Source organism: Castor canadensis, chromosome 6 (assembly GCF_047511655.1).
Source record: "Castor canadensis chromosome 6, mCasCan1.hap1v2, whole genome shotgun sequence".
Taxonomy (NCBI): Eukaryota; Metazoa; Chordata; class Mammalia; order Rodentia; family Castoridae; genus Castor; species Castor canadensis.
The window spans coordinates 107,987,719-108,015,523 of NC_133391.1; the positions used below are offsets into that span (position 1 = coordinate 107,987,719).

Consider the following 27,805-nt stretch of genomic DNA (forward strand, 5'->3'; position numbering starts at 1 on the left):
GTGGTGCAATAAACATAGGTGTGCAAATGTCTCCAATATATATTGGAGCACACTCCTTCAGATATATACCCAAGAGTGGTATCACTAAATTGTCTTTTAGTTCTATTTTTTAGTTTTTGGAGTGAATCCATATTACTCTTCATAGCAGTTACATTAATATACATTCCCACCCAAGGTATACAAGAGTTTCTTTTCTCCCACATCCTTGCCAACATTTTTTGTCATTTATGTTATAGATTACAGTCATTTTGATGGGAAGGGTGGAATATCAAAATTGTTTTTGTTTGTATTTCTTTATATCCAAAGACGTTGAGTTTTTCTTCTTATGTTTATTGTCAATTTGTACTTCTTCTTCTGAGAATTAGTTCATTTACCCATTTATTCAGTGAGTTGTTGACTCTTTGAGAGGTTAGTTTTTTGAGCTCCCTGTATATTTTGGTTATTATTCCTTTGTCAGATATACAGCTGGCAAAAATTTTCTACCATTCTGTAGGCTGTCTCTTCAGTCTTTTGACCTTTTCCTTTGCTGTGAAGAAGCTTTTTAATTTTGTGCAGTCACATTTGTCAATACTTGATCTTAATTCCTGTGCTATTAGAGTTATATTCATAAAGATATTATGCATGCCTACATGGTTCAGTGTTTTCCCTACTTTTTCTGGATTAATTTCACCATTTCAAGTCTTACATTCAGATTATTAATCCTCTTAGAATCAATGCTAGCTCAAGGTGGGACACCTTCTTCTGGAGGTGGAAATCCAGTTTTCCCAGCACCATTTGTTGAAGAGGCTGTCTTTTCTCCAAAGTCCTATTTGGGACTCATTTGTTGAAAATTGGATGGCTGTAGTTACTAGGGTTTGAGTCAGGGTAGTCTATTCTATTCCATTGGTCTTTATGTCTGTTTTTGTGCCAATATCATGCTGTTTTTATTGCTATGACTCTGCAGTATAGCTTGAAGCTAGATACTGTGATAACTCCAGCATTCCTCTTTTGGCTCAGGAATGCTTACCATTCAAGATATGTTTTACTTCCATACGAACTTTGAGGTTGATTTTGCCATCTTGGTGGAGAATGTCATTGAAATTTTGATAGGGATTGAACTGAACAGGGTGGAAGAGGAACTGAAATACAAACTAAAGGAATAGGAAACTTGTTCAATGAAATCACAGTTGAAAATTTCCCAAATCTATGTAACTATATAGACACCCATTTACAAGAGGCATTTTGAACTACAAGTAGACATTATCAGAAAAGAACAATCCCACAATGCATTATAATTAAGGTGCCAAATCTACAGAATAAAGAAAGGATACTGGAAGCATCAAGAGAAAAACACCAGCTCACATACAAAAGTATACACATACAAATCATCTCAGACCTCTCAGCATAAACCCTAATAGCCAGGAATGCATGGAGCAATATACTTCAAGTTATGAGAGAGAATAACTGTCAACCTAGAATATATTATTCATCAATGTTGTCATTCAATTTTGATAGAGAAATTAAAACCTTCCAACTTAAGGAAAAGCTAAAGCAGTTCATATTCACAAAGCTTACATTTCAAAGGATTCTCAGAGGAATAATTCACCTGAAAAAGAACAAAAAACAATCAAAAGAATGAAAGGCTAGGAAAGAATAAAACTCAAAAGGGGAAATGATGAGTGTACAAGAACTAGGAAAGTAGCAATCATGACCAAACTCAGAAAACCATCAAAACCTGAAGTTGAACAAAGACAAAAGTAAAGAACAATCAACACAATACACAATTTAGAAAAAAAGAACTCAGTAAGACCTCTTAATCATAGTCCTAAATATAAATGAACATAACTTTCCAATCAAAAGACATTGATTGTCAGATTGCATCAAAAAGCAAGATCTGACAATCTGTTGTCTACAAGAAATATACCTCACAAAGACACACACACAAACTAAAAGTAAAATGTTCAAAAAAGATTTACCAGCATGCAGAACCTGAAAGCAAGCAGCAATAACTATTCTCATATCAAACAAAACAGATTTTACATAAATATCAGTCAGAAGAGAAAAAGATCATTACATACTAATAAACAGAACAATCAATGAAGAAGATATAACAATTTTAAACATATATGTACCAAACATCAGTGCCCTCAAGTCCATAAAAAATACACTTCTGATTTGAAAGGAACAGATAGGTTATTGTGGGATGTCTCAATACTCCATTCTCTTTAATAGACAGAACATCCAGAAAAAAATCAACAAAGGTACCCTAGAAATAAACAATAGACATTCATAGAGCATTTTTCCTATGATAGCAGATTACACATTTTTCTTGGCAGCCCATGGAAATTTCTCCAAAATAGACTATAACCTAGGTCAATAGAAAAACATTGCAATAATCCTGAGTATACTAACAGACAGACTAAAATAAGAAATAAGTAGTAACGAAAACCACACAAACTATTCAAAGTCATGGAGATTAAAAACTCACTTTTGAATGATCAATGGGTCACTGAAAGAAGTAGCAATGAAATGAATAAATTCCCTAGATTCAAATGAGAATGAAGACAAAACTTACCAGAGTCTGTGTGATATAGCAAGGATAGTCTTAAGAGAGAATTTAATAGCCATGACAGCCAACACCAGAAAATTAAAGAGATCTCAGATAAACAATCTGATGATTCATTTAAAACTATTAGAAAAAACCAGAGCAAATCAACCCAAAAAGGAATAGATGGAAAATAATTTAGAAATCATAACAAAAATGAATGAATTGGAGAACAAAAGAATAATACAACAAATTAATGAAACAAAAAGCTGGTTCATTGACAAAATAAACACAATCCCAGCCAAATCAGCTAAAAGAAAAAAAGGAGACAACCATTACAAATAAAATCAGATATAAAAAAGGGAATAGTATAATAGACACAAATGAAATTCAGAAGATGATACAGGAATACTTTCAAAATCTTCACTCAAAAATAAAGAAGAAATAAATGAATTTCATGACACATATGACCCAAGAAAATTGAACCAAGCAGACATGAACAACATAAACAGATTAATAAGAGAGGGAGCGAGCAGGGGATAAGGGGAGAAATGACCCAAACATTGTATGTACATATGAATAAATGAAAAAAAAAGAAATACAACAAATTGTTGCACCTTGTTAAAAAGTAACATTTAACTCCAGAGAAATAAACTATAGAAAAATGAAAAAAAAAAAAAGAAAGTAATGTGCTTGAGACAGTTATAAGGAACTGCCCAACAAAGAAAAGTCCAGGTCCAGATGTGAATCCATCTGAATTATTCAGGCTGAACTATACTAAACCTTGCAAAAAGAACTAACAGCAATACTCCTCAAACTATTCCATAAAGGCAAAGGAAACTAGATCTACAAAACTCATTCTATGAAGCCAGTATTACCTTCATACTCAAGCCAGATAAAGACACATCAAAAAAAAAAAAGTTTTAGGAGAATATTCCTGATAAACATAGATGCAAATATCCTCAAGAATATACTTCCTAACCAAACCCAACAACACATTAAAGAGATTAGATTATATATCCAGATCAACTGGGTTTCACTCCAAGAATGAAAGGATGGAGTGTACATTTCCCGAATCAATATTTATTATTAACTGTGAAAAAATACTTCCTCTCATTTCTTTTTCAGTATTTTATGGGTAACTCTCTGTTCACCCACCACAACCATTTAATTCCTGCTTAATTATTACATGATAAATTGTGTTACCTCTTATGGGTATTGCTTGGTATTCAAAATTTACAGAGTATCATTAAAATGTTGAATTAAAAATAACATTCTCACAAATAGGTAAAGAAACTGCAAAAGTATCCCTGTTTGAAGATGACATGATCCTATACTTCAAACACCCAAAAAACACTACCCAAAAACTCGTTGACACCACAAACAGCTTCAGCAATGTGGCTGGATACAAAATCAACTTATAAGAATCATTAGCTTTTCTATACACCAACAATGAACAAATTGAGAAAAAATATACAAAAACAATTACATTTACAATAGCCTCAAAAAAAAATCAAATACCTAGGAGTTAACTAAACAAAGGATGTGAATGACCTCTACAAGGAGAACTACAAACCCCTGAAGAAAGAGATCGAGGAAGTCTACAGAGGGTGGAAAGATCTACTGTGCTCATGGATTGATAGAATCAACAAAGTAAAAATGGCTGTACTATTAAAAGCAATCTGCATGTTCAATGAAAATCCCATCAAAATCCCAAAGACATTCACAACAGAAATTGAAAAATCTACCCTAAAGTTCATTTGGAAATAAAAAAGAAGGTGAATAGCCAAGGGAATACATTCAGCAAAAAGAGCAGTACTGGAGGTATCACAATACCTTACTTCAATATACTACAGACCCATAGAAATAAAAAACAGCATGGTATGAAGAAGAACAAAATGTTATCATTCTCTGGTAAATGGATGGAATTGGAGAACATCATTCTGAGTGAGGTTAGCCTGGCCCAAAAGACCAAAAATCATATGTTCTCCCTCATATGTGGACATTAGATCAAGGGCAAACACAACAATGGGATTGGACTTTGAGGACATGATAAAAGCGAGAGCACACAAGGGAGGGTTGAGGATAGGTAAGACACCTAAAAAATTAGCTAGCATTTGTTGCCCTTAATGCAGAGAAACTAAAGCAGATACCTTAAAAGCAACTGAGGCCAATAGGAAAAGGGGAACAGGAACTAGAGAAAAGGTTAGATCAAAAAGAATTAACATAGAAGGTAACACACAGGCACAGGAAATCAATGTGAGTCAATGCCCTGTATAGCTATCCTTATCTCAGCCAGCAAAAACCCTTGTTCCTTCCTATTATTGCTTATAATTTCTCTACATCAAAATTAGAAATAAGGGCAAAATAGTTTCTGATGGGTATTGAGGTGGGGGAGAGGGAGGGGGTGGAGTGGGTGGTAAGGGGGGGGTGAGGGCAGGGGGGAGAAATGACCCGAGCTTTGTATGCATATATGATTAATAAAAGAAAAAAAAACAGCATGGTACTGGCACAAAAACAGAAATGAACAGAATAGAGGACCTGAATATGAATCCATGCAGCTACCCCCACCTAATTTTTGACAAATGTGCCAAAAACACAATAGAGAAAAGACAGCCTCTTCAACAAATGTTGCTGGGAAAAGTGGCTATCTGCTTGCAGAAAACTGAAACTAGATCCGTGTCTATCACCCCACACTAGTATCAACTCAAAGTGGATTAAGAACCTTAAAATCAGACCCAAAACTCTGCAGTTAGTATAGGAAAGAGCAGGGAATACTCTGGAAGCAATAGGTATAGGCGAGGACTTCCTCAATAGAACTCCAGCAGCCCAGCAACTAAGAGAAAGGATGGACAAATGGGACTGCATGAAATTAAAAAGCTTCTGCACAACAAAAGAAATGGCCTCTAAACTTAAGAGACCATCCACAGAGTGGGAGAAAATATTCCCTAGCTATACATCAGACAAAGGACTGATAACAAGAATATATAGGAAGCTCAAAAAACTAAACTCCCCCAAAATCAATTAACCAATAAAGAAGTGGCAACTGAACTAAACAGAACATTTTCAAAGGAAGAAATCCAACTGGCCAAAAATCTCATGAAAAAATGCTCACTATCCCTGGCCATAAAGGAAATACAAATCAAGACCACACTAATATTCCACCTCACTCCTGTTAGAATAGCTATCATCAAAAATACCACCACCACCAAATGTTGGCAAGGATTTAGGGAAAAGGAACACTCATACACTGCTGGTGGGAATGTAAGCTAGTATAACCATTTTGGAAAACAACATGGAGGCTTCTTAAAAAACTAAACATAGATCACCCATATGATCCAGCAATAACTCTCCTAGGGATATACCCAAAGGAATGCGAAGCAGGTTATTCCAAAGGCACCTGCACATCCATGTTTATTGCAGTACTATTCACAATAGCCAAGTTATGGAAACAACCCAGATGTTCTACTGCTGAAAAATGGATTTAAAAAATGTGGTATTTATATAGTAGAATTTTACTCAGCCACAAAGGAATGAAATTTTGTCATTCACAAGTAAATGGATGGAAATGGAGAACATCATCTTAAGTGAAGTTATCCAGACTCAGAAGGCCAAAAATCATATGTTCTCCCTTATATGTGGATTGTAGACCTAAAACAAATGCAGTAACATTATTGGACATGGGTCACACATTAAGGGGAGAAGGCACACAGGAGGAATAGGGAAAGGTATGAAACCCAAACCTTGAAAGTGTTTGATGTGCCCACTATAGGGGAGCAAATACAGTAATCTTAAACTAACAAGAGGCCATTATAAGGAAAGTGACCAGGAAGTAGAGAAGAGGTCTGGTAAAGATGAACCAATTCAGGTTGTAATACACATATGCATGGAAGCAATGCTAGGAATCTCTCTATATAGCTATCCTTATCTCAAACTAGCAAAACCACTATGTCTTTCTTACTATTGCTTATGTCTTCTCTTCAGCAGATTTGGAGAAGAGGGCAAAACAGGTTCCACCTGGAAACGAGAGAGAGGTGGGGGACAGGGGGAAGAGATGGCTTATCAATGTATGCACATATGAATAAATGAATAAATAATAAAATAAAATCACATTATCATCTTCTCTTTTTCTGTAGTGCTGATTATAAATATTTAACTTGTATTGTCACTTATGTTATACCTGCAGTATCTATTTATAGAATGCAGAGCTTTAAGAAGTTTTGATAATTTTATCCAATTTGAACAAATAAAAATCAATTCAATGACTTTACTATTTGATAATTAGGGTGGGGGAAAATAGTGTTCCAAAGAATAGGGACACAAATAGAAATTGTTCTCTAGGAAATATGTGACAATGTTGAATGTGGAATATGTGAATCTAAACTCACAATATGGATCAAAAAATGATTTTATGCACAGTTTGAGATTACTATGAGCTTATAAATACACACATACAACTTTATGAGAATAAAGAGGAGATAACTGCCATATTGATAGTACAGGATTAATCCATTTCATTCTTTTATGTAATATATTGAAAATTATCATTTTATGAAAGGAAACTAAATTATAGATAACAAAAGGTAAATCACCATTGGAAGAATCTTTTTAAAGAAGATGTTTTATGAAACAATATTTTCAGAAAGGCAAAATTCAAAATAAAATGAATTTACACAAAAACAGAATATTAGTGTTTATATTTTAATAATCTATTTATATAATTGCTAAATTCTGTAAAAATAGTCTGTTCATGGTAAATTCAAATTTGACAGGATTATCAACTCCTTTAGTTTATAAGAATTCAGACAGGAATTACTGTCTAACCTAACTTGAAAATTGTTCTGTTTTATTTTATTGTTAGCATATATTAACTGTATAAAGTTAAAGGTTTTATTATATTTTCCATACATGTATATAGTGCATTTTGATCTTATTTACCTTTTCATACATCCTCTACTCTCTCATTTTCCCCCTTCTACATCTATGATAATCTTCCTTTTACTTTCTTATCTTTCTTCACTCACTGTATTCCACATATGAGAGATACTTATCTAAGTGAGACTGACTTATTTAACTTATCATAATGTTCAGTTCCATTCATTTTCCTCCAAATGACATTATTTCATTCTTCTTTGTGGCTGAATAAAACATGATTTTGTATATTTACTACATTTCCTTTATCCATTCATCTTTTTTTGCCACCCAGACTGATTAAATAATTTGGCTATTGTGAATAGTGCAGTGACAAATATGGGTATGCCTGTATTTCTGAAGTAAGCAGCCATTAACTACTTTGGTTATACACCCAGAAGTGGTACAGCTTGATCATAAGGTAGTTCTATTTTTCATTTTTTTGAGGAACATCTATCCTGATTTCCATAGTGGATAAGGATAGTGCATAAGAGTTCTTTTTGTGTAACATTTTCATAGACAATTTTTTTTTGTTTTCTAGCAGAGACTGAAGTAAGATTGGCATCAGCATAGTGTTGTTTTGTTTTTCCCAGTGGTATAAGATATTGCACCTTTTCTTCATGTATTCATTTGGCCATTTGTACTCTTTCATTTGACAAATGTCTGTCTATTCACTTCATTTGTCCAAATGATAGTTTGATTTTTTGCTCCTTTTATATTTAATTATTCTGTTATTTCTATATCCTGGATATTAATTCCTTTTTAGACAAAAATCTGGCAAAAAGTTTCTTGCATTCTCTAGACTGGCTTGTCACTCTGTTTCATTTTCTGTGTAGAAGGTTTGTAATTTGAGTCAATCACATTTATCAGTTTTTGATATTTTTCCTGAGCTAGAGTAGTTTCCTATTCAGAAAGTCATTGCCTACACCTAAATCTTGAAGTGTTTCTATTATGTTTTCCTCTAGTAATTTCAGCGTTTATATTCTTATATTAAAGTCTTTGTTTTTAGGGATATACTTTCAGTCTTCTATTTGTGGATATCTAGTTTACCAGCACCACTTTTTATGGAGGCTACTTTTTTTTTTTCAGTGTGTGTTCTTGGCACCTTTGTGACTAATCAGATTGCTGCAACTGTGTGACCTTTTTATAGATCTTCTCTTTCATTGGTTTGCATGTCCATTTTTGAGCCAGTATCATGCTGTTTTCGTTACTATGTCTCTATAGTATTTTAGGAAGTCAGGTATTGTAACAACACTAGCATTGCTCATTTTGCTCAGGATTACTTTGGTTATAGGATTTTTTTTGTGTTTCCACATGAATTTCAGAATTTTTTTTAACAACAATGTGTGGAAAATGTCATAGGAGTTTTGGTGGGGATTTCATTGAAACTGTAGATCCCTTTTGCTAATATTACCATTAGAATCAGATAATCTGTTTCATTGTAGATCCCTTTTGCTAATATTACCATTAGAATAAGATAATCTGTTTAAACTATGAAATTATATAAGTGAAAAAACTGAAGATCAGAAAGATAAATGTGTAGAAAAGTTCTTTATAACAAGAGTGAGTTTCCTAATTCTTAAATTGGGCATATTTTGGTGTACTGTGCTGCTACTTATTTGTTTTACTAAGTCCCTGGGAATATATAACATTTTATATATATATTTTTAAAACCTGAAGAGAGCACTCTACTGGATCTGGTGATTCACCAGATCCAACTAAGTTATAGAAAAGCAAGATTTCTCTTTTCTCACAAGTGGGAGATATGCTAGAAAGGATGGTGCAGAAAGGTGAGGCCATTTTACATTAGTTGGGGTTCACTCTCCATTAAAGACTTAAAGCACACTGGAAACGTCCTCACCAGATTCACAATTCAGCATGGAATTTGGTTAAAGAAAAACCCTGCTGGACCACAGATTGTTTTGTTGTTGTTGTTTGTTTCTCATTTCTCAGAAACCAGCACAACTTCTACTTCACAGAATCTGTGATATTGAACTACCTTCTAAAAGGTTAAGAAAAACTGTGTTGAAACTAATGCAGGACTACATTTCACAAAAGGTGATGCTCCTACTGTGTAATGAACGACACCTTGCTGTGTAAGGCTCCTTATAACAACATTTCAATTTTAAAGTAATCCACGTGCGGTGTTATTGTAGGACATCTCAAATATTAACTAACTTAAACCAGGCACTAAGACAGAATAATTTACTTGGCATATAGGAATATAGTATAATTATAAATGTACAAATGTATTTTTCTTCTGGGTAGAAAGCATTCATTTTTAAATTTCAATAAAGTAATAGATAACATCTCTTGTGAAAGATTGCTAGAACCTGAGAGACCTTCAGTGACAGACTTCTATTTATTTTGGGAATATAACTTGTCAGGCTTTAACAGTCTTCTATGAACTGAATTAATTTTTTATGCTGTAGTGCCAGTTTTTGCTAAAGAACTGCTTGACATTATAAGAGACTCATTTATTTACAAAAATATTTCCTAGGTGGGAAAAAGGATTATTTTATCTGTTGGTAGGATATGTGAGGTTTCTATACTTTCTTAAAAATCACCTGCCAGCATTTGTGAATTTAATATGATTATATCTGTAACTCTTTACCAATCCATAATATCTTTTTGAAAGTAGAAATATGTACTCACTCCACTGAATGGATATGAAATAACAACATAACCTGCAACTTGCAGTTCGAAGATAAAAAGTATCTTCATCTCAAACACCTTTTATGTGTTTTCTTCAACAAAATTGGAGAACAATAGGGTGGAACATGTTCTGCCCAGAGGTAGGGAGGTGTCCCAAATAATGTAAACATATGTAAGTAAATGTAAAAAATTAAAAAAATATGATAACTTGTTATAATTAAATTTTGTAGATTTTTTGTTTGAAAACATGTAACAATTTTGGTATCATTGGAAAGTTTTCAATTATATTATGAATACGTTTAGTGTTTTCATCCTTTATCATTCAACTAGCGCTACACACATAATTGCTTTATTCATAACTATGTTCCCTAGGATGGCCAGAAGAATAATTAAACTATTCAATCACCAAATCTATAGTTGTAGTTGTACTATATTTGGTTCCACTTATATAGTATACATACATATAGTATGTGTTTTGAGTCAGAATAGTCATTCATATGTACTATTGGCCACAGTCATTACATTATAATCATATTGGTCTTTTTCTCTACCTTAAAGTATTGTGACATACATCAAATTATTGGCTACCATGGATTGTAAAAACATAAAATATTTTTAAGTCACTGCTGAATGCTAAAATTCTATTTTAAAATAATTATTTTTAGTTTAGACATTGCAATTTGCTATAGATCTTGCAAAGCATCCTCCCATGTGGAGTTACATATATGGCCAGTGCATGCTCAAGTTGAATGTTCCTTTGCTGCGCAAGTGCAATGTTACAGAATTCAAACATCAGCTACACAGGCTGGCAGAGTGGCACAAGTGGTAAGAGCACCTGCCTAGCAAGCATGACACCCTGAGTTCAAGCCCTAGTACTGCCAACAACAACAATACACCAGTTACCCTTATCACTTTCACTTTCCATAACTTCAGTTACCTGCAGTCAACCATGAACTGAAATTATTAAATGTAAAATACCAGAAATAAACAATTCAAACACCAGCTCTAGCCAATTTTGTTTCTGAGATATATGATGCCTGAGAAAATAAAGGCATTAGTATCAATTGCCATGTTCCTGAAATGCCACTTTTCCTTTCCCTCTTGCCACAAATGAAACAGAGTGGGCCAGGACTGGAATGACCAGATAAGGTTTGCCTCTCACAGGTACTCTGGGAATTGAGGAAGCTGGTGTCATCTTTAGAGGTAACCTGTCCTCTAAAGGGCAGGAAACAAATGACTACATGTTCCTAATTTATTTACTGGAAGAGTGTCAATAGCTTTAACTAATCTTATACAAAAGAGATGGGAATCTATATGCTCTTTTGTGTTCTCAGTTGCATTAAATGTAGACTCAGCAATCTGACATGACTTGTACCTACTGTTTTGGCTGTGGAGAGAATTATCCACAAAGTGAATTTTCACTCCTAAGTTATCCCCAGAATGTACTTCTTTTCTGAGTCCTGCATATGGACAATCCATGAATCATTCCATGGGAAATAGGGGAAATCCACAAAACCAACCTATTTCTTTCTTGTAAAAAGTGTAAACTTAAAAACAATACAACTGATACAAAATATGAATGGATTGTTCACCACTGAAACAGTTGTACTTGGAGCAAATATTAAGATCGGGATAAAATGTGTAGGTCACCATAGTAAAAGGAACATGGACATTTGTGTAAAGAATAAGCCAATTAACTGTGCTCCTTTCTTACTTGCTTTTAACAAATTTTTGTTCTACTTGAATAGGTTCTAATTTTATACAAACTTTATTTGCTTAGTTAATTACTTTTGCTTCTGAAGTTATTTCTCTAAAGAAATTACTAGCAGTTTGGAAAGCATGCTGTTCAGAATTGTTTTGACATATGTGGGTAGAAAAAATGATGCTGAAAATATCAAACAAATGCCTTTAGTTTGGAACATTCATCCTTAAACATCTGTTAATATAATTGGTATTGCAACAGAACACAAACAAATTTCTCACTTTTGAACCCCACTAGGTTTGGAAACACAATTTACAACAAGTCGGATATGCTTTACTCTAAATTCCTAAGAATTCTGTACCTTTAGTTCACCAACAACCCATTTGGAACAAATAAATCTCTCCCCTCAAAACAGTACACTGGATTTATGACTTGAAAAGTTTGCTATTCTTCTACTTTAATTCAGCATAACAGTGTTAGGTTTTGACCACAACCAATGACAAGTTTTGAAAGTCTCAAGCACTATTATTCCTTCCACATTACTAAAACACCATTATTTCAGTCAGTTTTTTTTCAAAAAGAACGACAATATACTTATTGACTTGGGACTCATGAGTCTGAGTTGTGTTTTGTGCTCCTTTAACTGCAGATTTAATGTTGTTTTTCTTAAATTTTCACTTCTAAAACAGGGTTTGAGAAGACTCACTTTCCTTTGTTGAGAAAATGTACAGAGCAAATTTTCATGTAGGTTATTTTTTCTTCTCTAAAGCTGTACCAGGATCAGAGTCATGACCTTTGGATAGTCCATGACCCCAGCATTTCTTCCAGGTATGTTCAGGCCAGGTGGTACAGTAAAGTTAGTAAGCAGAACAGGAATGCCAATGTCTCCCCTGTTGTCTTTACCCAGGAGTAGGAAGATATTATTTAAATTGTTCAGTAGGTCTGTAACAAATCATAATGTATAATTTTATGACATTATGTTGTTGATGGCAGAAAGCACATTCCATGATTTAAATCACAATAGATTTTGTCTTTGAGTTTTAATTAAAGTACCATATTAACATACCCACAGAACAGTGAACCCATAGGATATCCCCTCTAATTCCTAATTGATATATGAGACTAGATAATTTAAAGAAGTCTTGCATTATTAGTAATATCACAATATATACAATGCTAAATAAGACTGCAAATAATCTACAATACTACTTATAAATAACAGCATTCATTTCTGAGTTTTCACTTTGCAATTGTGAATTTGAATTCTTCATCAAAATTAATCTAATATACACCAAAGTCATTCAAACCACTCAAAGCTCATGTCCTATAGCATATTCATGATATGTAACTGCAAAACCCGAGACACTCTAGACTTCTTTACTCTTAAGTGAATGAGTACATCATAATTAAAATATAGAATATATATTTTGAATTTGTCATAGTATTTTTAATTATCTGATATTATAAATTGGTTTGTTTCTTTGTCTTGATTTTAGTATGGAAAGCAAAATCCACAAGTGCAGATATTTGTTTATTCATTGTTGCTTCCAGATTCATTCTCAGACTTGAAAGAATACCTTGAACTCGAGCGATCAATAAATACTTCTTCAGTAAAAATTAATAATGTAAGATTCATACTTCCATGAGAAGTTCAGATAATTTATAAATAAGAATTTGGCTATGTCTAATTTATTGTTTTGACATTTTTTTCACAAAATGTGTTGCATTATACAGAGTTTTTAAAAGTATAAAATATTTATTATATTTTCAAATATTGACTTTTATTCAACAAAGTACAATATATTCTCAGCATCCCTAATAAAATGTACCTTTTGGATCAGAAATCCAAATATTTGGTTAACGTCCTCAATTTTACTTTTTCATTTTGACTGAGTTCTTCAGTACCTTGTCCCAGCCTGAGTGGGTATGCTGCGTGAACCTGACTAAGAGCAGCAGGGAATAAGAAATAAGACACACACAGACATATAGACATAAAACATAAAACAGAAAGCTGGGGATGGGATGGCTGCACTTTCCTGATGGGAAACGTGAGCACCTACCCGAGTCAGTGTTTATTTTATAGGTCAGTAGAAGGAAAAGACTCAGGTAAAAATCAAGCTTTAACAATTCTTGATGCAAGGTGAAAGGAGTGAGGTTTGGTGGGCTAATTTTCCTAAGGCTAATGAAACTTAATTATAACACTTCAGTTCTGGAATCATCAAGGCACACAGGACACCTTATCTAAGGTATTGATTAATGTGGCATCAGGGAGTTTCCTGACAGTTCTGGTACTTTATCTAGTTTTGCAACAGGGGGCTGGTATGCAGACACAGCATGTTGTATTCTTCAAGGAGATGTGAGAACAAAGGTCAAGACACCAGGTACTGGGAAAATTATGGTAGAAGAGGCTAGCAAACTTCTACATGGAGAATCTGTGCAAACTCCATTATATCCCAGTCCAGGGTTCATGCCTTGTCCCCAACAGCTCCCCTTACTCTATTTCTTAAGAGCTCCCGATGCATTTCTATGTTTAATCTGAGGAGTTGCCTTTTGATCTTTAGAGTTCTGACTGAAAGTAAGCAAAAACAACAAATCATTAATAATACAATGCCAATGAAATACCAAAAGGAATATTTTAGAGTATTAAGAGGGTTAAATCCTTGCAATTCATCTAATATAGTTTTTGCTATATCTGCAGGAGAAGCTACCTGATCATGTGCTCACTACATGGCTAAAATTCGCCATCTTAAGGCTTGTAGGTTAAGGGAATCATTGTTATTTTCCCAGGCTCCCATGACATGTGCTTTAAGGAGTTTCCGTGGGAAGTCTGTGGCAATGTAGGGTGCTGCAGTAACACAAATATGTTGGAAGCCTGCATGGCACAGTAAACCCTGATGGAATTGTAGCATTTGAATTTCATCCCCCATAGCCAGCAAAGCAGCTTCTAGAGAATTTAAGCGGATATCAATTTCTTCATCTATAGCAACTTGTTGTTGAAGGGCATAATTGACATTTTTTGTCAAGGTGTTAACCTAATGAGCATTTTGAATGCTTTGGGAGAGGGCTACTGCAGCAGTAGTCATGGTGGCAATAGCGGCAATGGCTGCCACAATGCCTGCTATCAAGAGCCCTACAAATCTTTTTTCTCTTACTAATAATGACTTTATTTCTTTGACAACCTGTAGTCCTCTATCACAATACCATGGTCTGGTGAAATTTGTAGGTACCAAGAAATAGGGGTTTTGTTTTACTATAATAGGCTGCCATTTATGTAATTGTCCACACACGAGGTTAAATTGCAATTGGAACCAGAGATATCAAAAACAGTTCCATTTCTAGAAATGTTATTTGATCCAGCCAATAAAGCAAAAGAATGTTGAACACAAGCTTGCAAGCCTTCAATAACAGAGCTGCCTGAATGGCTAGTTAGATTGATATTAGCAGTAGCAGCTCTGGCTTCCATATATCTGATTGAATGGTTCCTCCATCTGGTCCCATCAGAGAGGTGGTCCAGTACCCCATAATATTGGTTTCAGAAGTGCCTTATAAGACCAATACACAAGCTTGTAGCCTGTAATGTTAATAGGTATTTGAGAAGCAAATATACATTGTTCCCATGACCCTCTCTTATGGGGGCACCAGGGATTGCGTTTTGTCATGACAGCAGGGAACATGAGGCCAATGTGTAGCATTATATGGCTCAGTAGAATTAAAGCCAAGAAATTCTAGTTTTTTATCAAGAAACTGAGTACCATTCCATAACAGAACACTTTTCCAAATAGGCATGAGAGGGAGACAATAAGGCAAATTACCCAGACATATGGGTAAAGCAACAGCTTGTCCTGTAAAATTATAATTAGTGAAAGTAGGAACCAGGTGTCCACTGGAGTGACCTCCTACCAGCTCAGAGTCATTAGTAAAAATTGATATAGAAGGATTTTTCCAGGTAACTGTATGAAGCAGAGGTGGATGAGGCACAAGAACCCAATGTACTAAGGTCTGGGATTCTGCAGCATTTTCCTGCTGAATAATGATGGTAACCATAGCTAGCAGAAGAACAGTGGGCATTTTTTCCTGTCCCCACCCCTTAATGGCATTCTTGGCTGTATCCACCAAGAGTTTTATTTGACTCCAACTTGGGTTGTTTTACTGCATTTGTCAAAGTGATGATGTTGCCTCTAGTAGGACTGGTAAGGGTGGTTCCTTATCACTTTCAGTGATAGGATCACCATTGGTTTGGTTTTTGGTGGGCTTGGGCTCCTCTCCTCCTCCATCAGGTGGAATTTCTGCATCTGATGGCTGATGGATTTCATGCATCTTCACAAACATGAGGGTACCCAAATTGGGCTTTCTTCACCTTCAGGAAAAAAACACAAGCATGGCCTCGGCCCAATAACAAGACCAGGCTAGGGTCTTGCCAGGCCCTAGTCATTACATCTTTCCACAATACGTGTGGCAAATGTTGTTTATTGTGATGTTCCCAATGTTTTTAAGCTGGAGTAAAACCAGATTCAGAGCAATTTAAAAAATTTAAAGTAAAAAAAGCTTTGTTACTTTTAGTGGCTGGGGAGCCGTCTCTCCCTTCCTGTCTTTGTAATTGAACTTTTAAAGTTTGGTGAGCTTGTTCCACTGTAGCTTGGCCTTGTGGATTGTAGGGTATGCCTTTGATATGAAGAATTTAGTAGGAGGAACAAAAAGCCTTGAAGTACCATTATCAGTTTTAATATGGAACGGCTTGCCCATCACCTCAAAGGTGGCTAAACAGTGATCTATGACATGGAGTATTGCTTCTCCTTGTCTTGGAGAGGCAAAAACAAAACCAGAGTGAGTATCAATAACAACATGGACATAATGCTGTCATGCAAAAGATGGAATGTGAGTAACATCCATCTGCCATAATGTTACAGGCAAAGGCCATGAAGGTTAACTCCCTCACTGGGCACAGGCAAATGAGGAGAACATTTTGAACATGACTTAACAATCTGACAAGCTTGTTCTCGGGTGATATGAAAATGTTTATGAAGAGCTCTGGAGTTTTGGTGGAACTGAGAGTGACTTTGTATGGCCTGGTTTACTGGTGATGAGGTATCCACCTGTAAAATTAATGTAGAAACCAAGGAATCTGCTTGGCATTTGCCCTCTGCCAATGGCCCAGGAAGGCCAGACTGGGAACCAAGATGGCCCATAAAATAGGGATGTGTATAAATCCCTTAACTTACAGAAGAGATGAAAAAGCTGTACATCATTAGTAGGTCCTATATAAGCAGTTTCAAATTAATTTATACAAATTAATTTATACAAATTAAAAGGAACATGAGCAAAATCCTGACAAGATAATTTAACTGCCTGAAACTCAGCACACTAAGCAGTGGGAAAAATCTGTTTGTACATCCTTTTGTTCTTGAGAGGAAAAGTAAGCAGCATTTCCAGAACCTGAAGCATCAGTAAAACTCACAAGAGCCTAAGGTATGGGATCCTCTAGGATATTGTGAGGAAATATAAAAGCATGTTGAGAAGCAAAATTAAGAAGTCTAGAGGAAGGCAAATTTTCTCTAAGCTGTCCTGTAAAGTTTGCCAATGCATTTTGCCACATGGTATCAGTACACCATAACCAACCCTGTTTTTCCTCGATAAATGGGACAGTAAGGGATGGTTCTAGTCCTAGCAGTTGTACAGTGTGAAAACATCCCATGGCTATTATTTTTGCTACCATATTATGGTAAGGAGTAATGACTCAGCAGGAGAGTGAGGGAAATGCAGCCACTCTAGAACTCCCTGAGTCTGTCAAAGTACTCCTGTGGGTAGACTTGCGGTGGATAAAATAAGGAGCTGCTTTGGTTGAAAATAATCAACATGAGTTCTCTGAGAATTATGAATAGCTTGTTCAACCTTAGCCAGGGCATACAACCTTCTGGTGTAAGATGGTTGAGTGTCTCCCTGTAAAATTTTAAAGAGAGGAGACAGTTCATGGGTTGTAAGTTATAAGGCAGGACGTAGCCAATTTATATCTCCTAATAATTTTTGAAAATCATTTAAAATTTTTAAATTATCTTTACAGATTTCTATTTTTGGAGGATGGATAGTCAGTCCCTCAATAAGCTGTCCCAAATATGAAAAGGGAGATTGCTTTTGTACCTTATCTGGAGCTACAATAAGGCCCATTTGGCCAAATTATAAACAACAAAAGAAGTTTAGAAGAAGTGGGTTTACCTGGCATCCATTTTTAGTTTTGTCTAGAATATAGATGGTATCCTGACAACTTAAAAATGCTGCAGAATATCAACAGACAACAGTTAAAGGTTTAGAAAAAAGCCAACAATATTTAGAAGGCCAAACTCCATTGAAAATAGGTATTGGGTAATTGTAAATGGTCTGAAGAACGACCCAGATTGAGAATGAAAAGACTTAGAATAGCCATCGTTAAAATACTGAAAAGTAGCTTTGGAATTGTCAGACATTTAGTTATTTCCATTGTAGACTGTATTTTTAGAATAATTATGACTGTTAGTATTAAAACAGCAACACTAATGCTCCTTGTTTTTTTTTTTTTTTTCCCCAGGGGAGAGCACGAACACAGTCCCCCACTACCACAAATTATGCAGTCGAGTTTCCCACATCTGGGGAAATCGCAGGGGTCAGCACATCTGGAATGCAATGGATAAGCCTCACCCTGGAAAAACCACCTTCATGATCATGGTATCTCCCCTGCCAGGTAAGTATACTAATGCTCCTTCTTATAATTAGGAACACGTGGACACAAACTAGTAAAAGTTTAGCGTCATTAATTTCAGATCTCTTCAAGTAAGGAAGCCAATGCCTGTGATCCCAAATAGCCTTATTTTTTGATGTATAGTTACATTATATATATAGTAACACTTATTTGACTAAAACTAACATTGGCCATATTTTAAGTAGCAGGATTGCTCAAATGGCAAGGTTTTTATGAATGTTACTGATAATAAACAGCACACCTGCCAAAAGTTTCATTAAGCATTTTATGTGTCAAAGGTTTAGATGTAATGCTTTTGGATAAACAACTTTAGCTGGTCAGCTAAATGTAACACTTTTGGATAAAAGAGAGCTTTAGTTCATCATTTTGCATAAACTGACACTTTAAACTTTGTAAATATTTGTACCATATTTAAATAAAGTATACTCACAGAACACAGTTATAAGGTGGTCATTTAAGAGACGTTTGCATGAGCAAATATGTAAATGAACTCTGATTTAATAGTACTTAAAGCTTGACAAGATCAACAGAAAACACAAGTAATTACATTGATAAAATCTTCCTGTATAACAATTTGTTGTAGATGTTATTCAAAGCACAAAAATATTAAGATAGCCTTGTTATTTTATGGACATGGAGAATTAGATTTTAGTCTGACATGACCCTAACATTCTTTTAGGCATCTCTTAGATTATAGTCAACTTTAATTTTATCAAACACTGAAGCTTTTATTATACACTTTTAAAACTAACTCAGACCTTCATACAACATACTAAACCCTCTGATGGTTTGTCCTTATCCCTCCTCTCCATATTTGAAACAATCTTTAGGACAAACTCTTCTTTACAAAAATCCTTTCTCTTCTAAAAACACTTCTTTTTTCCTTTAACTTTTCCCCAAAGATACACTCAATACCTATCTATCCTTTTTACTTGTTCACTTTGTAACTTGTATTTTAAAGTGACTTTTACAAGAATTTTAAATTTAAATAAAATTTAATTTAATTTTTTCAATTAGCCTTATTTTTAAAGACATCTTTTGTTAATAGATATAATAATAAAAGAATTGAATGTAAATTATACCTATGACAAAATGAAATAGATTAAGGTTACTGTCTACAAAATAATGCCTATAATTAATTAGACCTGATTAACATAGCCTTTGAAAAACTGTTTTTTTCTTAAAAGTAGTAGCAGAAGAGGTGGGGGAGAGAAGAGAAAGGAAGTTATTGTATTTCTTTACAATAATTTCATAATAAATCTTCCTAAAGATGTTTAAATATATGTGTATGTAAAAAAGTTTTAAATTAGGCATGCCATAAATGTCAATTTAAGCATGCATAGATTCAAAAGCTCAAGAATATGTAAAAATTAACTAAGTGACCACAGTACATTGATTATTTATTTTTTTAAATTTTTTTTTAGGAGCAGATTGACAAGTGTCCCATTCAGTTCTTTTAGGACTCATTTTAACAGCTGAGGCAAGAGTCAATTTTAGGAATAATCTTTTGAGTCAGTCTCAGCTTTTAATAAGACTGTTGCCATAGTTTTTAGAATTTTGTCTCTATTAAGTTATTTATACAATAGGCATACACAAAACTCACACAATGAAACACAAAACAAATACAAATTTACACAATGAAACACAAAACAATTACATTAATTTCGAGTGCACTCTTAGACATAAAAGAGTTTGGATTTACCTTTAGTTTTAAACACATGTAAATAGCAATCTCTTTCTTTAGATCTAGTTTGTCCCATATTTATTATCCCAACTACATTCAGAATTGCTCTCTCCCCTTACCTTATTTTCCTTGTGGACACGTCCTCCAGAGAGCATTCCTTCACCTTTTCCAGTGAGTTCTCTTGTAGTCAGGCCCCTGGGTTGAGCGCCAATAGCCCACGAACTGTGTGGGTATGCTGCATGAACCTGACTAAGAGCGGCAGGGAATGAGAAATAAGACACACACAGACATACAGACATAGAACAGAAAGCTGGGGATGGGAGGACTGCAGGTTCCTGATGGGAAACGTGAGCGCCTATCTGAGCCACAGTGTTTGTTTTATAGGTCAGTACAAGGAAAAACTCAGGTAAAAATCAAGCTTTAACAATTCGTGATGCAAGGTGAAAGGAATGAGGTTTGGTGGGCTAATTTTCCTAAGGCTAGTGAAGCTTAAATACAACACTTCAGTTCTGGAATCATCAAGGCACTCAGGACATCTTATCTAAGGTATTGATTAAAGTGGCATCAGTGAGTCTCCTAACAGTTCTGGTACTTTATCTAGTTTTGCATCAGGGGACTGGTATACAGACACAGCATGTTGTATTCTTCAAGGAGATGTGAGAACAAAGGTCAAGACACCAGGTACTGGGAAAATTATGGCAGAAGAGGCTAGCAAACTTCTACATAGAGAAAATCCATTATTTCCGAGTTCAGGGTTCATGCCTGGTCCCCAACAGTACCTTCTTATATCGTTCAATTTTGAGTCTTTCAAAATTCCAGAACACACGCAACAATCTTGTTTTATTTTATGTAATTAACAAAGAAAGCATGAATGTGTGTATATGTGTGTATATTCTTGGATAATTTGATTTCCATATTTGAATAAAGACCAAATATTTGATTCAAGTTGCTCATTATTATGCAGTCACTGGAATGACCATTTTAGCATATGACCATTTATAATTGAATTTACTCACTCTTTGCAGATTGAGTTCACAATTGAAAAGTTTCTTTTAAAGAACATAGTAACATCTATGCTATCTGCAGATATAATCAAGTTATATAAATCAATTTTGTCCAAAATAGCAAGTGTAACTTAATTTGAAATATTGAGTAATATATGTAAAAATAATAAAGTTCCTATGAAATGTTATAGATTATTACAATGAATATTTCTAAGATTGTTCAAAAATCTACCCTGTTCTAGTCCTCTGTGTATGTAAACATCTCCCACATACTCAAGATGTCATTTCCTATTTTTCTTAAACTTATTAGAGACATACTTATTTGTCTTTTGGGGTAGTGTGTTCACAAGAACATATAGTAACAGTTTTGTATGTGAAAAGCACATGATTTTCTAAAAGTGTGTTATAGGAAATTAAAAGTATATTTTGATTTTCAATTTTACTCATTAACTAGAACTAGAAATATTTAAATAAATCTTTAATTTGTTTTTAATCATAATTGTATGATGACTATCAACAAATACTGAAGCAAAAATACAAACAAATTAATCTTAATTCAAATTTAAATACAGCTACCTTTGACAAAATAGTTAACCTAAATCTGAGCTTTCCTATCTGTCAACTGACTTACTACTGAAGGTGCACAGCCATATTTAGATTGCTGCACACTCATATTTATTTGTTTGTCTCATAGGAATTTGTTTTTTATGATTATCTCATTGTACAGCTATAAAATTTTTTATCATTTTTAGATCTAATAATTACATTGGTTAAATAATAAGCCCTAAAAACAAAGGTGTATGTACTTTTTTAAATTAACTATTTATATTCTTAATAGTTTAGCCATCACTTGTTAAATGTCCAGTGTCTGAATGTTATTAAGAACAATATTTTTTGTCCCAGTGAGAATACCATGTAAAATGAAACAAATAATTTGTTACCAAATTATTAATAAACAAAGTGTGTAAATAATTAACATATTGCAACATTGTCACTTCCATGTTTTGTGTCTTTTTTCATTTTATTTAGAAGAATGAATATCAAATAAATGCTCATTCATTTTTGAAACACTCATTTCATATATTCTAAATGTGTTAGCTATAATACATTATATCGAAGGAAAATTAAAATGATCTTGATTTCAGACAAAGAGTAAATGAGAGTCCCAAGAACATCAGAGACTAATAATCAATGAAGGATAAGATTTTCCTAGATGGGGTGGGGGTGGGTGGAGGGAGAGAGAGAATCAGAGACAGGGAAATGGACACGTTGGGAAGAGTTGACACCTTGATGCTCATGAAGAGCACAGAACCAATATATTAAATAGTTAAAAAGTTTATAATAGTGTGTGGTCATTGGTGATATAATTTTGAAGTAAAGTATAGGGAAAATTATGAAAAAATTGAACTAACAAGAAGTAAACTTAAAGGTACCCAAGCTATTTTTACTATATGAGACTTGTTTCCCACAGTTCTTACACAGAAGTAATTTATTAATTTTCAAAGAAAATTAGAGTCTATAAAATGTTTTTTTCAAAAGACCTGAAAAAATTTCAATAAATTAAGGACTTAGTTTTGTAAAGCCGTAGACAATTTTTGAAAGAATACAAAATGAATAAGTTTTTCAGATATGTTTTGCCCTTGCTTAATTATTCATATTTCTGAGATTTTTTTCTTTTACAGAGAAATATGTAGATTTTTAAGTATATCCAAACACTTACAGGAATGCAAACATATGCTGTATGCCAAAAGTAAAATTAGAATATTGAGCATTCAATAAAACATCACCAAAAATGTACAAAGACAGTAAAATATAGACAATAAAATAAGTACAAAAATAAAAATTGACCCAATATATCACAGATGATAGAATTAGTAAACTTGGATATTTGAGACAGTTTATATCTACATGTTCTCAAGAAAACAGAGGAAAGAATGGACAGTAAAATAAAGATATTTAAAAAGACCCAAACTGAACATTTGCAGATGGAAACTTCAATGACTGAGATGAAAATAAACTGAACAAAATTATGAGCAGACTGAGCTCTACTGGCTCGAGTGGTAGAGAATCTACCTAGCCTGCACAAGGCCCTGAGTTCAAACCCCAGTACTGCTACAATGCTTTTTAAAATTGAAAATTATCAGCTGAATAGTCATTGTAGAAGTAAAGATTAATGGACTTAAAGACAAGGCAATAGCATTATCCAACTTCGAACACAGAAAAAAAAGTAAAAAAGAGTAGAGCATGTGTGAGCTGAAATATAAATTTAAATATCATTGTAATCTCTGAGAGAAGAAATATGGAGGGTGGATAGATAAAAAATTGAAGAAATACTGCTAAAATTTCTCTTAAGACTATAAAATACATATTTAACATGTTCAAGAAATCCAAAGCATATAACAATAAAATGACTCAAAGACAGTAAAAAGTAGAAAATTTGAATGCATCCAGAGGAAAAATATGTTATATGCAGAGAAACAAAGATTACTGTTGAGTGGAAATTAGCTGTTAGAAGCACAATATATGAAATACAGTGGAGAATATCCTTAAATAATAAAAAGAAAAAAATATGTCTTCCCAGAATCCATTACCCAGAAAAGATGTATATTTCAAGAAGTGAAGGGAAAACAAAGATTTTTCTAGACATATGTGGGAGTTAAAATAATAATCCCTGGCACAGTCACACTACAGGGAACTCTAAAAGAATCCCATCAAAAGACAGAACCAAACAACAAATGGAAATGTGCTTCAAAACACAGCAACACCGAGCCCTGGCAGCAGTAATCTCATATGCCAATACAAAGATTTTTAATGTGCACTTAAGGTACTTCAAATGATTATTTATAAAGGAAAAATAATAAAACCATACATGGAGACTTATGTAGAAGTTTTTTGAAGCAACAGCAAACATATTGAAAGAAAAAGGTGAGATATAAGCTGTGATTAAAACCATGTTTGACATTTAAGAAAACAAGTAACTATATAGAGGAGGCATAAAATGTTTAACAAAATCACTTAGTTAATTCATCTTCAATTTTACCCAGAGAAGGAAATACATCTTGTTACTAGGAATTTGTATCCACCAATACATTTTACATTAGAAGATAAATCATGGGTTTAAATTAATGTCACAGTGCACAAGATCAGAATTGTACATTTTCATTTAAACTTCATGGCTCTTGATAGATCATCAGGTAGACTAAAAAAGTTTGTGAGAGAGTCTACAACTTCATGACAAATAAGGGAACAAATTGTTATGTACTTATAAAATGCTTTTAAGTCATTCAGAAGTATTTGAATTAAATCCTGTATACCAAAAAGGAAAATTATATTTCTCTTAAAATACATATTTTAGTAATGCTCTTGCTATTTTTTCTGAATTAACACAGAATAAAATAATAGCTGACAACTATCAGTAGTTTCTTTTTGGTGATGAGTTACAAATTTGACACCAAATTCACAGTTTCTTAAATTCCCTCTATATCATGCTAACACAGCTTATGTGTACTTCTCAGAGGTTAGTGGCAGTTCAATTTTTATAAGTGATTTAAATGTGACTAGAATATGTGGTGTAAAGATTAAAAGCAGATTCAAAATTGCTATTTCCCTGGAAAATATACTTCATTTCTCTATATTTTTCAACACCTTGATTTTCTTTGTGTTAATTAATATAACTTTCCTTTAATTATTTTGATAATGATTTATATCATGCCTGGCTTTCAAAATACTAAATTCTCTAAAATATAAAGAATTATACATATATTTCTAGCATCCAACAGGGTGTTCAGTGCTCAATAAACCATGTATGCATATATGCATTGAATGGTGGTTGTTAACTTAGTCAGCATGAGTTTGATTTATGGAAGAATCCTATCAGGCTTGTAAAAGGTGAGCTGAGTTGGATATCTAATTTTCTGCATTGCTGCCATCACAGACATAAGACATAATGACTGGGGGAAGATTGCTAACATTATCTTTAAAAGCGATTTTACAACTTAAAATTTTGTGGTATATTGGGAAACAGGTAGGCTTACCTTTGGCCCAAGATATGGCTGAATGACCAGAGGTTCCATCCAAATATAAGTTTATAGGATTCACTGTCTGAGAGGATGGCAGTAGGACACTGACTGAAAATGAGATGGGAAGGAAAGAAACAAGGACTTGTGCAATTTTCAGAACCAGACAAAGGACTACAGTGAAAGGCATGGATAAGAAGGTGAAACTATCCTAATTTCAAGCAGTAGAGTCAGCTAGCATTGTGTTTAATTTTTCTCATGATATTTGTTTGCATTTCCACTTTCTTTTTTATTTATTTATTTATTTATTTTTCTTGCTTGTTCTTCATGTATCGTGATGGAATGATCATAAAAAGCTTGAGTAGAAGAAGAGGAAGGGAAGTCTACTAATGCCTGAGTGTTCATTTTTCAATGATTGTGATCAAACTGGGAACAGAGAAGGATATTGTAGAGGTAATGACAGGCATTATTCTTTTTTTTTTGCTAGGTCTTGAAGTCCCTACCCTTCCTAACTATATGTCATGTAAGTCTATACCACACAAGTACTCATGGAAGGGAAATAAAAACATCTGTTTTTGATAAAATGTCTTGCTACTATTCTGTTCTCTCGTGTCTTTCTACATGAAGTTGTGCTGGATACTGTTTCAGTTTTTGAGATGTTACAGCCTACCTTATCCTACACTTACCTCCATGATAATTTGAATAATATTGCTTCTCAAATAATTACCTGAAAATGGTTGGATCACTCCCCATCTCTCACTGTGTTTAGAGAACTTCAGAGTTTTATTCGAACATGATAACCATTGTTTCAAAATTACCTGTGCTTATGGATTGCCCTTAAACTTCTATCTGTCCAATGCATTACCCATCACATACTATTGTGTTTTCTTCCTGTTGCCAATTCACTGTTTGAATAACATTTCCACTTACACTAAATATGTATTATACACTAAAGCCCACTTTTGAATCTTCCTTCAGTGATACATACCATACATCTATCTGCCCCAGCAGTTTCATGAAAATAATTGAGTTCCTTTGACATAGATCCTCTTGCTTTTAGGTATATTTCTCATGTCTATATAGAATATCATCTACTTATGTCTTTCCAAGTGTATGTCTTTTAGAGAGCTATAGTTAATATGGGGTTTATATTCTTGAAATAGCTGGACATACAATAGCTTGTTCCTATAATCTTAATTTCTTGGGAGGCTGAGATCAGAAGGATCTCAGATTGAGTCCAAGTTAAGTAAATAGTTTGCAAGACCCCCATCTCCAAAATAATGAGATCAAAATATACTGGAGGTGTGGTTGAAGAGTTAGAGTGATGGCTTGCAAATGCAAAACCTTGAGTTCAAACTCCAGTCCCACTATAAATGTGTGTGTGTGTGTGTGTGTGTGTGTGTGTGTGTATTTATTCTGGGAAGAAGCAAAATGAAAAGAAATCCACTTCAAATGACAGTCACTAAATCCTATATGTGTTTGGCTTACTGTTATAAAGAATTTTTTTAAATTGCATGATTATGTTATACACACATATGTATATATTATCTAGTGTACATATATGTATAAATTATATAGAGCACCTATACACATTCATATATTACATATCTCTATATTTAATTTTCTGTTCAAGTTATGATCTACTATAAGTGGAATTCTGAGTCCCTTATGACTAACTCAGGGATTTTCCTAAGCTTAAAGACTCAGAAACTATAACCATACATATGATGCCATACATTAGTATTATTTATAACTGTCACATTCACTCCAATTAATGAAATCTATAAGAATGATTACAGCTTGACTAATAGAAGAAATTACATGACAGAAATATGTGTAGATAATAGAAGAAATCACACATTTGATGGTACTGCTTTTCTGATATCAGTGTATTTTCAATATTTTATTTATACTCATTTTCTATTAATAACTTACTACTAAATTTCTATTAAAATCTGCATAAATTGTTTTGCTAAAATTCGTCAGAGCTAGCAGCTACTTTTTATAGCCAATGTTTCTTAGAAATCACTTTCTCACTAAATTATATGTGTGTAATACCTGTAGTGGGCTTGCTTATGCAGGACCTCAGCATTTGTGTTTGTGTTGACAAGGAAAGGAACTGAGTACAAGTAGAGTGTTTGGCATGGCTTTAACCATGTACTTTGGAACATTAAAAGTAAAGAGCAGTGATGAAAATTTAGCATATTTTGAGACTCCTATTTGCAAGATCTTAGTGAGGTTGTTAATACTGCATTAACAGAAATCTAGGAAGCAGCTTAAACATATTTATCTATAAAATCTGACAAAATTAACAGCAATTAACTCTGAATAAGACTATTCACAATAAACATGCATCATGCAGATTAAATCCACAGTCAGATACTTAGCCAGACCACCACAAGAATTACTATAATCAAAAAGACAACGGAGAGGATGGGCTCATTGCCTAATGCCTGTAATTCCAGCTACTCAGGAGGTGGAGATCAGGAGGACAACAATCAATCAACTGGCCAAGCATTATGATGCACTTCTGTCATTCCAGCTAGACAGGAATCTGTTTTTAGGAGGATTGTAATATG

General features: G+C 33.8%; 1 non-coding gene across 1 annotated transcript; it reads right to left on the minus strand.

Annotated features, from left to right (window-relative positions):
• Positions 1-18,348: 18,348 nt before the first annotated feature.
• Positions 18,349-18,512, minus strand: LOC141424325 (U1 spliceosomal RNA). The gene has a single exon (XR_012449275.1). It is a non-coding gene; the product is annotated as a U1 spliceosomal RNA (small nuclear RNA).
• Between the last annotated feature and the right edge of the window lie 9,293 nt (positions 18,513-27,805).